Source organism: Pinus tabuliformis, chromosome 5_2 (assembly GCF_031772625.1).
Source record: "Pinus tabuliformis cultivar Carrire ecotype Pingquan chromosome 5_2, CPIR1, whole genome shotgun sequence".
Taxonomy (NCBI): domain Eukaryota; kingdom Viridiplantae; phylum Streptophyta; class Pinopsida; order Pinales; family Pinaceae; genus Pinus; species Pinus tabuliformis.
The window spans coordinates 351630009-351643369 of record NC_142306.1 but is presented as its reverse complement, the minus strand read 5'-3'; the positions used below and the strand labels follow the sequence as shown (position 1 = coordinate 351643369).

General features: G+C 40.8%; 1 protein-coding gene across 1 annotated transcript in view; it reads right to left on the bottom strand.

Annotated features, from left to right (window-relative positions):
• LOC149158927 (Chaperone DnaJ-domain superfamily protein) overlaps positions 1–13361 on the bottom strand; it is a 228331-nt gene that overhangs the window by 1187 nt on the left and 213783 nt on the right. The window lies entirely within an intron of this gene.

Sequence of the window (13361 nt, the reverse complement as noted above, 5' to 3'; positions counted from 1 at the left end):
TGATATTGTTATTACTTTAGCACATCCCAGATTATCACTAAGCAATTACACTTAAATGCAATAGGGCAGTAGAGATCACAGTAGAATAACAATGCATAGAAGACACCGGGAATTTACCCAGGGAAAACCCTAACTAGGGAAAAACCCAGCAATCGTTTCTTAGGAGAAATTGTCCAATTCAACAAAAGTACAATTTGATTTTCCTAGTTAAATTTAGTCAAACAAGACCAACAAACTACCACAGGTAAAACCCAGTCAAACCACCCAAATTGGCCTCAGTCAACCTGTGGTCAAACTGCCCAGAAACAGGCAACATTTCAGCCTCCTGAGGCTGCCCAGAAAAATGTCCAGAATATTCGGTCAGCCAGTCAAAGCCTGCAGCCCACAAATGTGAGGTCAACATTGGTCAAAGTGATGAGCTGCTACAGAAATTTGTTCCTTGAGAGACTCGGCTCCTTCCTCATACTACTCTCTCCTTCACGAACAGAAGAATAGATGCTTATGAGATGATCCGAACTAGTCTCCAAGTGATGAGGTTGAATGGCAATATATAGTGGTTTAGGGTGCCCCAAAAGGTGTCTCCTTAGCTGGGCCGACTTGAATAGTTGACGTCGACTTGACTTTTGGAGGCAAAAAAAACTCAAATTTTAATTTTATATTCCCTCCTTTTTATTTTCCTTTAAGGGCTACTTGAGTAGCTGGGGAATACCAACCACATCTACCCAAAAATCAACACTCCCTCTTAGCTAAGGAGGTATTCACCTTGACTTCTTCAAATGTCCACTTTGTTGAAAATTTTCTCTTTCCCAAGAAAAGATTGGATGAGCTTTCTATGTTAACGTATCCATCCATTTCATGTGAAAAGCATCTTGTGTCAGCATCATAAAAAGGATAAAGTCATCTACTAGTCAAATCCCTTTTGCAAATGGATCTAGTCACCCACTAGCCAAACCCTTTGGCGATATGATCAGAACCTTTTGACCAGGGTCAACAAGACTAGTCCTGGGTCACCAGCTCACTAGCCAAGCACCTCTTAGCAATATGGTCAGAACCTTTTGACCATGGGAGCACTCTAGACCTTGATGCTCTCTGGAGCATTCTCCCTAACCACATTACATGGCAACCTGGTCAATACCCTTGACCTAGGGAGAATGCTTACGCTTGATGCTACAACATCAACACTCCCTCTCACTGAGGGAGCCATTCTCAACTACTCTAAGTTTGTCCCTTAAGTATACAAACTTAATCTTGGGACAGAGGCTTTGTGAGAATCTCAGCATCTTGCTCGTCCGTACAAATATATTGGAGCCATACTACTCCCTTCTATACCAAGTCTCGATACTAGATCTCAATGTGCTTCGACCTATCATCACGGTCATCTCCAACACCTAATCAAACAATCCTACGAGTAGCTTCCAAAGCCACACTGCTTCACAACTCATCAAACTAGCTACAATATGCTCAACCTCTGCAATGTTGAGTGCGACAAGTGTTTGCTTCCAGCTCATCCAGGATATCATAGCAGAACCCAATCTCAATGTGCTCTTCCTGTCTTCGGCACTCTCTGCTCAATTTGAATCTATATATCCCTGCAGTTGTACTTCATCATATCTCAATCCATATCCAACTATACCATGTCGGTACCACAACACGTGCCACATGCCTCTGCTCACCCATAAATTGATCGACTTCCTTCACTAGATCCATCACCACAGTTGCCTTCTGGCTACCCTAATTGTGTGCTCCCTTTGAAATAGATCCTCCTAACTGCTCCCTTTTCCACCGTTGCTTCCTAGTCTCTGAAGCATATCTGTTGTCTAGTATGGTCCATTCATAGAAGGGGACTGCTCTTAAAGACCTTCCCGTCTCTGAGCATCTAGCCTAGCAATCTTGTGGTCCATCATCTGAAGGATCTCAATAGCATACTTTCCTTGACCAAGGAAGTAATGCATCAAATCTAGATCCTTCATCTCGAACTCAGAGGTCAACTCCCTCTAACACTGAAGCAAGACTTGACTGCTCCCTCTATCATGGAAGAAAATCCTCTTGCCACTGTTACTCCATATGTCACGTGAGTCCTTCTACTCCTGTTAGAAACAAGCTAAGTCACTTGACACGGGGATTCAGGATTCGTAGGATACGGGGATTCGAGTGTCGGATTCGGACACGTTGACCCCCCGAAACAGAACACGTAGGATTCGTTATATATTATTTTATTAAAAAATATATATATATATATATATATATATATTAAAAATTAGATATTTCTTACACAAATTCGAATTAATGATACAAATTCATTGATTTCAAACACAGATCTTCATCTATAGCATGCATAGTACATACAAAATTCAAATACATGTCAGTGGTCACATAAATCATGATTCATAAATGAAAGACAACATACAACTACAAGATAGTAAGATAAAGACACTGACAGTTGTAGTTTTCTCATTAAGTCTTCAAATCAAAATGTGTTACATAGGTAGTGTTGGTGCAATGCCAATGGCAAATAGAAATAGAAAATATAAAACAACTACAAGTATACAAGCCTCAAGGCAATAGGTAGCCCATGACTCATGAGTCATCAATCCTCAGAGTCATCATCAGAATCAGCATCAATGTCCTCATCATCATGGTCACCACTGCTCTCCTCTGCATCCTCCTCCTCCCCTGTATCCATAGTTGCCTATGCATCTGCTGGTGTGGAGGATGACCCCTCTAAAATATCACCGTCATTGAATCTAACAGGCTCTAGCACTGGATCATTGAGATCCATGTTGGCCAATGCCAACTCCACACTGTTGTCCAGACCCATATCATCAGGAAAGACATCCCACATCTTTGTCTTTCCGCTCAACCACTCTTCCCTCTTCCCGTAAATAAGACGAAGGTTGGTGTGCACATACACCATTGTCTCTGCCCTAGACTGCTCAAGCTTGCTCTTCTTCACACTATACAAATTCCCATATGTGCTCCAATTCCTCTCACAACAAGAGGATGAAGTCACTTGAGAGAGGAGCCTCATGGCTAACTGCTAAAGAGGAGGGCTTGTTGCCCCATGATTTTCCCACCAAGAATAGGGCTTCTTAGCTCCCCTGTCTCTAATCACATCATATCCTGCAAATCGACCAGTGCCAGTGGAAAACTCTGCAAAGGCATCCTCCACCTCATCAAGCAATGCTCTATCCTGAAAAACCCGCCTGAATGCATCTTTCCTCCCCTGTGAGATTTCACCATCCATGTGAGGAGGGAATCTGCGGGAAGGTCCACCATTCAACCACTCATTGTTGTAGTATTTTGGGTTCAATGAGTGAGCCAAACAATGTAAAGGTGTACAATTCTTGTCCCATCTGCTGACAAGAATATCCTGTATAGTACCACAGAAGGCCTCTGGTGATGTCTCATACTCGGGGCACTCACTCTGTAGAATAATGCTCCTCACAGACTCAATCATGGAATCCCATCCCTCATAAACCTCTCCTAGGATGGGTTTGTCTGTATCTGCAAATCGAAGCAAAGAAATGATAGGGTCCATGATCTGAATAATTAGATCTACCCTCTCCCACCAAGCATCATCTATCATTGTGTCCTTCACTCTTTTAGAGGCTACTTGATTTGTCTTTCTCCAAAAAGACCAAAACTCAGAAATAACCATGGACCCAATAGCGGTCTTGACCTCCCTCAACCTCTTCAACATCATGAATGAAGAGGCAAACTGTGTATCAGCAATCTTCAACAATGATAGATTGGTGTACTCCTTGTAGATAGTGAGGGCATTTGTATGATTTTGCACAAAGTTACGGATATGTCATGCATCCTCAATAACGTTACCAATCCAAAGCACATCAGAAGCAATGGATTTTAGTGCTAAGTTCAATGAATGGACAATGCAAGGTGTCCAAAACACTAGTGGATATTTAGCTTCCACAATCATGCCAGCAGCCTTGCAAACAGGCGCATTATCTGTAATGATTTGCACACAAGAATCAACACCTACATCTTCAATAACTTTAATAAATAACTCACCAATAAATTGTGCATCCTTGTATTCGCCAAGTTTATCCACTACTTTCAAGAAAACTGGACCATTCAAGGAAGACACCATGAAGTTGATGATTGGGTGTCATGCTGGATTTTTCCATCCATCAGAAACAATGCTAACCCCAGATGTTGGCCATGATGCTACAATAGGCTCAAGCATTTTTTGCACCTCTTTTTTTGCCTTCGTCAACAATGTGGTTCTAAGCTTCTCTGAACCAATGGGCACATACCATGATGGAGACCCGTGAGTTAGAGCTCGACACATCTCAATAAATAGAGGTGAGCGTGCAACATTAAATGATATGAAGTTTTGATAGAAAAAGAAGGCAATGGTGAGATCAAGCTCTTCCCGTTTCTCTTTTTGAAAAATCTTGTCCATTGGACCAAGTGTAATTGCTCTTCTTTTTGCTGCTTGTCCCCCAATAGAACTCTCAAATGGAAATTTGGTGGTGCCTTTCCTCAAAAATGGAAGGGGGTCTTCATTCTTGGTTTTTCTTGATTTTGCAGCCACATTTTCCATACCAACAACGGACTCCTTTTCCATTTTTTTTCCTCTTTTGTAAAGGAACAGCTTTACAAGCTCCAATTCCACAACCTGGTAAAGCCAACAAATGGCCTTTCACACGGTAATATGTGCTTTTGAAAGAAATGTGACAAAAGTTGCATCTCCATTGCACATTGCCTCCTCCCTTCCCCTTGGTGCTTGTCCCATCCTCTCTTGTGACATATTTCCACAAGGGATATTTCTCAATGTTGTCTTTATGTCCTCCTCTTCCCTCAACATTACTTGCAGCAAACTCTGATGATATTGGGGGAGGAGGGGCATCTCCAATGGAGACATTCTTCCCTTCCCCTTCCTTTGCCCCCTAACTGTTGACTTTGATTGAGCCATGAATACTGTAAAAAAAAAAACAAAACATGCACAAATTTGTAAAAAAAATCACATACAAACTGTTGTAATAGAAATGCAAAAAAATAGAGTTGAAATGCACTTACCTGGTGCTTGAATCTCCTTGTCGAACGCTCCACACCCTTAGCTCCTTGCTCCAAACCCTTAGCTCCTTTCCCACAGCTCAAAGTATGCAAAACTGAAAGAGAAATATGGTGAAAAACATAAGGAACAATGCCTTTTTTAAGCACACGAGTTTCATTTTAGGGGATTTGAATCCCAGAATCGGGACACGATGTGTCCTAACGGGATTCGTACGAATCCCGTTAGGACACGTCGTGTCCCCTTCTGGGATTCGAATCCCCAGCGAATCGTGTCCGATTCACAAGATTCGGACACGTGGAGGGTTTATAACGAATCCAGTTACTTAGGAATCAAGTCATATAATAACAAGATCAACCAAGATTCATCAGATATCCATCAATCCGAGAATACCATGTCCAAGGTCCATACAAAGCTTCCTTCAGTCTACAAACATGAGATTGTCTCTCATGTACCTCAAAGCCTTGAAGTGACTCTATGTACACTTCTTTTTCCTCAATCACCCTATTGAGGAAAACAGTCTTTACATCCATCAAATGTAACCTCCAACCCATAACAGAAGCAATAGAAATAACAATTTTAATAGAAGTGTAATTGGCAACTGCAGCAAATGTCTCCCCATGGTCCTCTCCCTCTTTCTGGGAGAACCCTCTCACCACGAATCTCGTTTTGTACTTCTCAACGTTGCCATCTACCGCATGCTTGATCTTATAGATCCGCTTGGAAGCCACCACTGACTTCTCTTCAAGTCTTGGCACAATTTCCTCCATCATGGCATCCTTCAAACTTGCTAGCATGCTTGCTCCCTCTGAACTAGGAGCTCTTCTAGTCATCTGGCATGGTTCAGGATGTTAGTAATCTAGTTGAGTTTATGCTTGATCCTGGGAGAATACTCTTGTCACAAACTTTGCTTCGTTCTTCCCAATGCTTCCCTTTGTTGCCAAAGCCTTGGCAGCTTTTACGATGCACTTGCAAACCTCATTAGGAGGCCATGGAACTTATTATAACCAAGCAAAAGATATAAAGACAAGAGGCTAACCAATAATAACAAGGTAATAATAATCAACGAGGAAGGATATGAAGTACTTGTCAACTCCCACTTAATCTGATCTGAGGATTGTAGGGAAATTGTCAACTCCCCACTTAATCCTTGCCTTCTTGCAGAAATCATTGAAATTCAATTGTAATTCTCATCCTCATCATCAGCTGCATGCTACTTTCCTTTCTTTCCTGGGGTTTCTTCATTCAGCGGATTCATCAATTTTCAACACTTTAGGTCTAGCTCTAAGGTTTTTCCACAAATCTTAGTGCCATCAAAAATCATATCCTTTAAGTCTTTTCTAGGGTTTACAAACCCTAAGACTTTCAAATTTCATCAATCACCCTTCGCAAGCCCAACGCCCTTGTAAATTATCCTGTGAATCTCAACACTAGAATTTATTTTTTATAGGTGAAGAAATCTTTCTTCACAGGTCTAACAGTTAGGTGGGGAGGTTTGGTCCCCACAGGTCTTGCAGTCCAATCCCTAGCAGGACTATGTATGCCTGAGAGCTGCTCAAGCACGATTTCCTTAGTTGAAAAAAAATCTTTCTCCTCAGCTCCCTCTGGCCCTAGAGAAAATTCCTAGGTGGATCAATTAGAGATGTACCCTTTGATCAAATATCAAATAATCAAAATGAAAATATCTTGAAAACTTTGCCATATACCAATCTGATCTGGCAAGGATCAAGTAATGGCATCATATCTCAACCAATACGACTTTAACTTCAACAACATATACAAGGCATCTTCAACTTAACCTTTATTTCTTTAAAAAATGTATCAGAGATGCCCTTGTCTTGTTAACCGCAATGCTAAATTGAGTTGCATAAAGCATATCCATACCATTTGCTACATAATTTGAAGACAGAGATTGCAGTACTTACAAATCGAATATGCCTTTTAGGTTGATAAGACCTTGACTCTGCCTTAAAACTTGGTCTGCCTCAGGAAACCTTGGAATTCGAATTGCCTCAGACTCTTAGAATTTTGGATCAACTTCAGAGTTTGAACATGCCTCAACTAAACTCGGACTAGGTCTCAAGAATGGTCTTGAGGGAGGTCAAATTTTGTCTCAAAAGAAGGGGCCTCATAGTAGGCCAAAGATGCTCCAATTCTGCCCTAATATAGGGCTGAATTTTTACCTCAAAGACAAGACCAAATTAGGTTGAGATGGGGCCTACAATCTTCCTCAGACAAGGGTTAAGTCTGCAGTCAGTATAGATTTGAAACTTCAGTACTTACAGGTCCAAGACTCATGCGTCGGATGGTCCTTAATTCTGTCATAAATCAGCCTTATAGAATCTCTGAATTCTGTCAAGGAAAGACCACAGAACAGGCCTCACTCTTGCCTCAGATATAACAAAACTTCATGCTCTAGGATGAGGTCTCCACAAGGCTATTGTGGCCCTAACACAAGTTCAAATTCATCCTAGAATAGACCTCAAATTAGGTCGAGTTTGTGTCTCAGTGATAGATCAAAACAAAGATCATTTTAACCCTGATCCTTGCTCTTCATACAACAAGCCATACAAAGTTCTTCATGGCCCTTGTCTTTAACTTGCTTTTCAAATGAAGTCCATCTCACTTGTTTTGGTGGCTACTCTCTTAACCTCCCTCTGATACTATGTTGATTTTTCAAGTGCAATATAGACGAGCACAAATTTTACGAAACTGATAATTACTTCTAATGATATTGTTATTACTTTAGCACATTTCAGATTATCATTAAGCAATTACACTTCAGAAAATTCAACCATAAATGCAATAGGGCAGTAGAGATCACAGTAGAATAACAATGCATAGAAGACACCAAAAATTTACCCTGGGAAAACCATAACTAGAGAAAAACCCAACAGTCTTTTCATAAGAGAAATTGTTCAATTCAACAAAAGTATAATCTGATTTTCCCAGTCAAATTTGGTCAAACAAGACCAACAAATTACCACAGTTCAAACCTGGTCAAACTACCCAAATTAGCCTTAGACAAGCTGTGGTCAAATTGCCCAGAAACAAGTCGAATATCGGCCTCCTGGGGCTACCCAAAAAACTTGATCTGCTGCCCAGAATATTCGGTCAGGTAGTCAAAACCTGCAACCCACACGTGCGAGGTCAACGCTAGTCAAAGTGATGATCTGCTACAGAAATTTGCTCCTTGAGAAACTCGGCTCCTTCCTCAGACTTCTCTCTCTTACCTTCGCAGGTGTGAACAGAAGAAAGATGCTTATGATATGATCCGAATTAGTCTCCAAGTGATGAGTTCAAATGGCAATATATAGTGGTTTAGGGTGCCCCAAAAGGCGTGTCTCCTTGGCTGGGCCAACATGAATAGTTGGAGCCAACTTGAATTTTGGAGGCAAAATAAATTCAAATTTTAATTTTAGATTCCCTACTTTTTATTTTCCTTTAAAGGTTGACTTGAGTAGTTGGGGAATATCGACCACCGCTACACAAAAATCAACACGACATACTTGAGATCAAGTATCTATTGGAAAAAAATTCATGGCCTATTTTTTCGTCAAGTACATTAATTACATAATACAGAATAGAATTCAAATAGAACCACCCAGTATATGAAATGAACTTTGTGGCCAAATATTAATGTTCCCCCCAACCCCCTGTTGGAAAATCAAAGATATTATATTAGGGTTTGATTCTCCTTTCTTGATAATTACTTGTGAGTGTGGTGGCTTCATTTACTTCTTTATTATCTTTTCTTTCATCAAAAATATTATGTGTATGAAGATTACAAAACAAGAGACACAAGATATAGGCACATGCCAAGGCAAAACCCCCTTTGAGAGGAAAACCGAGTCAAGATAATTCTTCCTTTCAATAGTATTCTTTGAGACTCTTTACCCTAGACCAAGACCAGACTTTCCCTCCCCACCATGTCAGCCTCCCAAATCTTCGACCCCTTCCAGCCAATGTTTTAAAAAACAGCCGGCTCGGAACCGACTTGGCCAAGTTGGTCCGAGCCAGGCCTGGAAATTGTGACCCGCCATTGAACCGGTTCGGCCGGCTCAACCGAGTCCGTATCAACTCGGCCAAGTTACGTATAGCGGCCCAGTGACATAAAAAAACGTCTTTTAAAAAAAAAATTAATATTTGCTAATTGTGGGGGACTCCAAAGGGGTTTAGTAATTGGTTTGTTGGTCTTTGGGGTCCATTCCCCTCTCCCAAACCCTATTTAACCCACTCAACCCGTCTCATTCTCTCACAGCCATCTCATGCATTTGAGTGAGAATTTCAATGAGAGTTTGTGAGGAGTTGTTGAGTTTAATTTTGGAGCAGCAGTGAGGAGTCTTGGGCAAGCATTGTAGCTGGAGTGAGAAGCTTCTTGGGCAGCCATTTGGGGCAACATCGAGGAGTTGGTTTCTTGGAGCAAGCTTGAGTAGGCAGTTTGTACCTAGAGGTATTTTTTTCACTAGTACAAATTTGTTTTTTCTTATTAAATTTTATGTGCAAATTTAGAAATCCTAAAGAGTGTTTTTTGTGAAAGAAATGAACATTTTTCTTTTTCAGATTGCTTGCTTTCATTTCCAAGTCAAAAAATGGCACCTAGAGTGAAAAAGATGTTGCTTGGGCATATGTTGAAATGGTTGAAAGTCAAATGTATTGCAAATTTTGACATAGGAAAATTAAGGAAGGTCCTGGGGGCATTAATAGGCTAAAACAACACTTGGCGGGGATTAGAGGCCAAATTACTCCATGTACCTCACCAATAATTGGGGAGATTAGGAAGGAATTGTTAGCCAGCTTTGAGAAGTTTAAAGAAGATAAGGCTAGGCAAAAAGAGTTAAAGGCTGAAATTAGGAGGAAGAGGGATATACAAAAAATGATGGCTACCAACCCCCATTTGATTTTGAGGGTTCTTCCTCTATCCCTTGTACTAATGCATCCAACCCCTTCCGATATGTTCCTCCCTCTTTTGATTCTATTCAAGAAAAGGGAAAGGGTAGAATGAAAAAGGGTGATATGAATATCAAAAGTTATTTCACTCCCTCCTCTCCATCAGATGCACATGGTCCTCATGCTAGTAGAAGTCAAATGCAGCCCACTTTAGATGACCATTGGAAGAAAGAATTGAGGGAGACTGCTTGTGATTACATAGCTAGATGGTGGTATGATGCTGATATCCCCTTCAATGCTTCCAGTTCACCATATTATGAGCCTATGTTTGATGCCATACATGCTGCTGGAAAAGGCTTCAAAGGCCCTATTATGCATGAGCTAAGGGGGGTATCGTTTGCAGAAAGAAATTTCATCCATTAATGAGTATTTGAAATATTTCAAGGACTCATGGGCAAGAACAGGATGTACCATCATGTCAGATGGATGGACTGATCAAAGAAACCGTACCATCATAAACTTTATTATCTTCTACCCATGGGGAACCATGTTTTTAAAATCAGTTGATGCATCTGATAAGGTAAAAGATGGGCAATTGTTGTTCAGCTATTGGATGAGGTTATTGAGGTGGGGGTGGCTAATGTTGTTCAAGTCATCACAGATAATGCCTCTAACTATGTTCTTGCTGGTAAACTGTTAGAGGAAAAACACAAGACCATCTTTTGGACCCCATGTGCTGCACATTGCATAGACCTCATGCTTGAGGATATTGAAAAATTAGATTGGGTCAAAAACACTGTAGATCATGCCAAAAGCATAACAAAATTTATCTACAATCATTCATAGATTTTGAGCCTCATGAGGAAACACACTGGGGACAGGGATATTATTAGGCCTGCCATCACTAAATTTGCTACTCATTTTTTGACATTGCAATCTATGCTTTCCCAACATAGAAACTTGCAAAAGTTGTTTTCCAGTGATGAATGGAATCAAAGCCAGTGGTCTCACAAACTAGAAGGCAAAGAATTGAAAAAGAAAGTTAATGAAGAAATATTTTGGAAAAAGGCAGCAGAGATTGTGAAGCTTGTTGAGCCACTGGTTAAGGTGTTGTGGTTGGTGGATGGGGAAAGATTGGCTATGGGCTTCATTTATGAGGCTATGGATCAAGCAAAGGAGAAAATAAAGAGGGCATACAAGGATAAAGTGGCTAAGTATGGGCCCATTTGGGCAATCATTGATGAAAGATGGAACAATCAACTCCATCGCCATATATATGCAGCTGGGTATTTTTTGAACCCACGATATCATTATAAAGCTAAGGAGACAGGAGCTTTGAGGGGGGCGGTTAGAGATGGACTGATTGACTGCATTGATCACATGATCCCATTGGAGTCTGATCAGTTGGAGTTACACCGACAAGTCATGACCTTCACCAATGCCTCGGGTACCTTTGGGAAGAACCTAGCAAAGATTGCAAGAGAAGCAGATGAGCCAGGTAAACAAAAATTTCAATTTTCAAATTCTTAATAGTTTTTTTAAATTTTGTTAAATTGTTTATAATTTGAAAGTTGGATATAATTTGTAATTTTGTTGAGCTAACTCATTACACTCCTATGTTTTTTGCAGCACAATGGTGGGAGGCTTTTGGTAGCCATTGTCCTGAATTGCAGAAGTTTGCAATTCGTATTTTGAGTCAAACTTGCAGTGCTACTGGGTGTGAGGGCAATTGGTCTGTCTTTGAGAGGATTCACACAAAGAAGAGAAACCGTTTAGATCAAAAACAGTTAAATGATCTAGTCTATGTCCAATACAACCTTCGGCTCAAACGCAACCAATTGCTAAACAAAAGACCTGATTCAGATCCCATTGTGTTGGAAGACATTGATCCAACATTAGATTGGGTAGTGGAGAGTCATCCAGCAAAGTTTGATTCTGATGAGGACCTTGATTTGGATTTACAGGGGGAGGCATCACTCGATCATGATGTTTTGTTGAATGCAGATCCTGATCCACTTGTACTAGCCTCAGCCTCACAGCGAGTAAGTCCTCCAGTTGCGGGCGCTTCCTTTGCTCAGCCATGACAAAAGCGCAACCGCATATCTCATCTATCTCAGCTTGCATCTGCTGCACAGCCTGCTAGTGCTACCACTTCTACAGTGGCAGTTGGAGATGATGATGAGTAGGAGCCATGGGGCCCCTTGTCTGACTCTGATGATGATCTAGAGATTGATCCACATGATCTTGGCTCCTCTGGCAGTAGCTACTAGCCAGTAGTACTGGTCACAGTTTACTTTTGTTGTAGAGGCCATTTCTAGCCTCCTTGGTTATGTGTTTTTGTTTTGAATCTTTGATCATATGTTGTCTTCCATCTATATTCTAATGCTGTGTTTGGAAACATGAATGAAAATCTTTAAAATTATGTTTTTTTATAAAAAAAAATAAATATTTAATGTATTTTTTACAACGATCGAGTCATTGAAATCAAGCCAGCCTTGTCGATACCGAGTCGGAGTCGACCCTCAGCCGAGTCGGTGTCGGAGTCGGAGTTTTAAAACATTGCTTCCAGCAACTTCGACTAGGTAGCAGCTTCCAGCGACAGCAAAATCTTAGGAGACTTTGATCTCCCAACCCAGACCACGAAACAGAGAGAGAGAGGCACCAAAAGTTCGATTTTCTTCCTCTCTAAAGACTTCCCCAAACTCGCACTTCTTTTGTCCTCCTGGCAACAGACTTCGCACTTCTCCAGCTCTTCTTGAGATATCGAACTTGCTTGAGAGTGAGTGGTTCAAATGACTTCGACCTCCTTGAATATATAGGATTCTTGTGGGTCGAATGGGGGGCCCTTAGGACAACTTGATCTCCCTTAGGCCGACATAATGTGGAGGGTACATCATTCATATTTGATTTGATACAAAACCTTTTGACATGATTTGAAAGCCCAAGAAGCGTCTCTTCGAATGTACAATGACTATAAACTCAATATTAATTCTAGGATTCCAAAATGGGAACTTTGACCAATATAATGATGACCCAAGCATGAAACCCATGCTTTAATAAGTCATTGTTACAATAATAAAAATTCTTTTCTTTATTCTTTTGACAAGTACATTACATAATGACTCAAGTACATTATTGAAGACCGAACATAGTTACATTTTCTAACACTCCCTCTTAACTAGGGAGGTATTCATAATGTACATATACAATGGAAGATCTCAAACTATATGAAAACATGAAGAACTTTTAGGCACCGCAATGCCATGGACTAGATTCCTGACCAGGGCAATCTATCCAACCAGTCACTCAACAATTTAGGCACCGCAATGCCATGGACTAGATTCTTGACCAGGGCAATCTATCCAAGTGGGACTAAGGTGGACTCAAGCTTTCAGCCCCTCTAGGTACCATCAGGCTTACTTGCTAACCACCAACC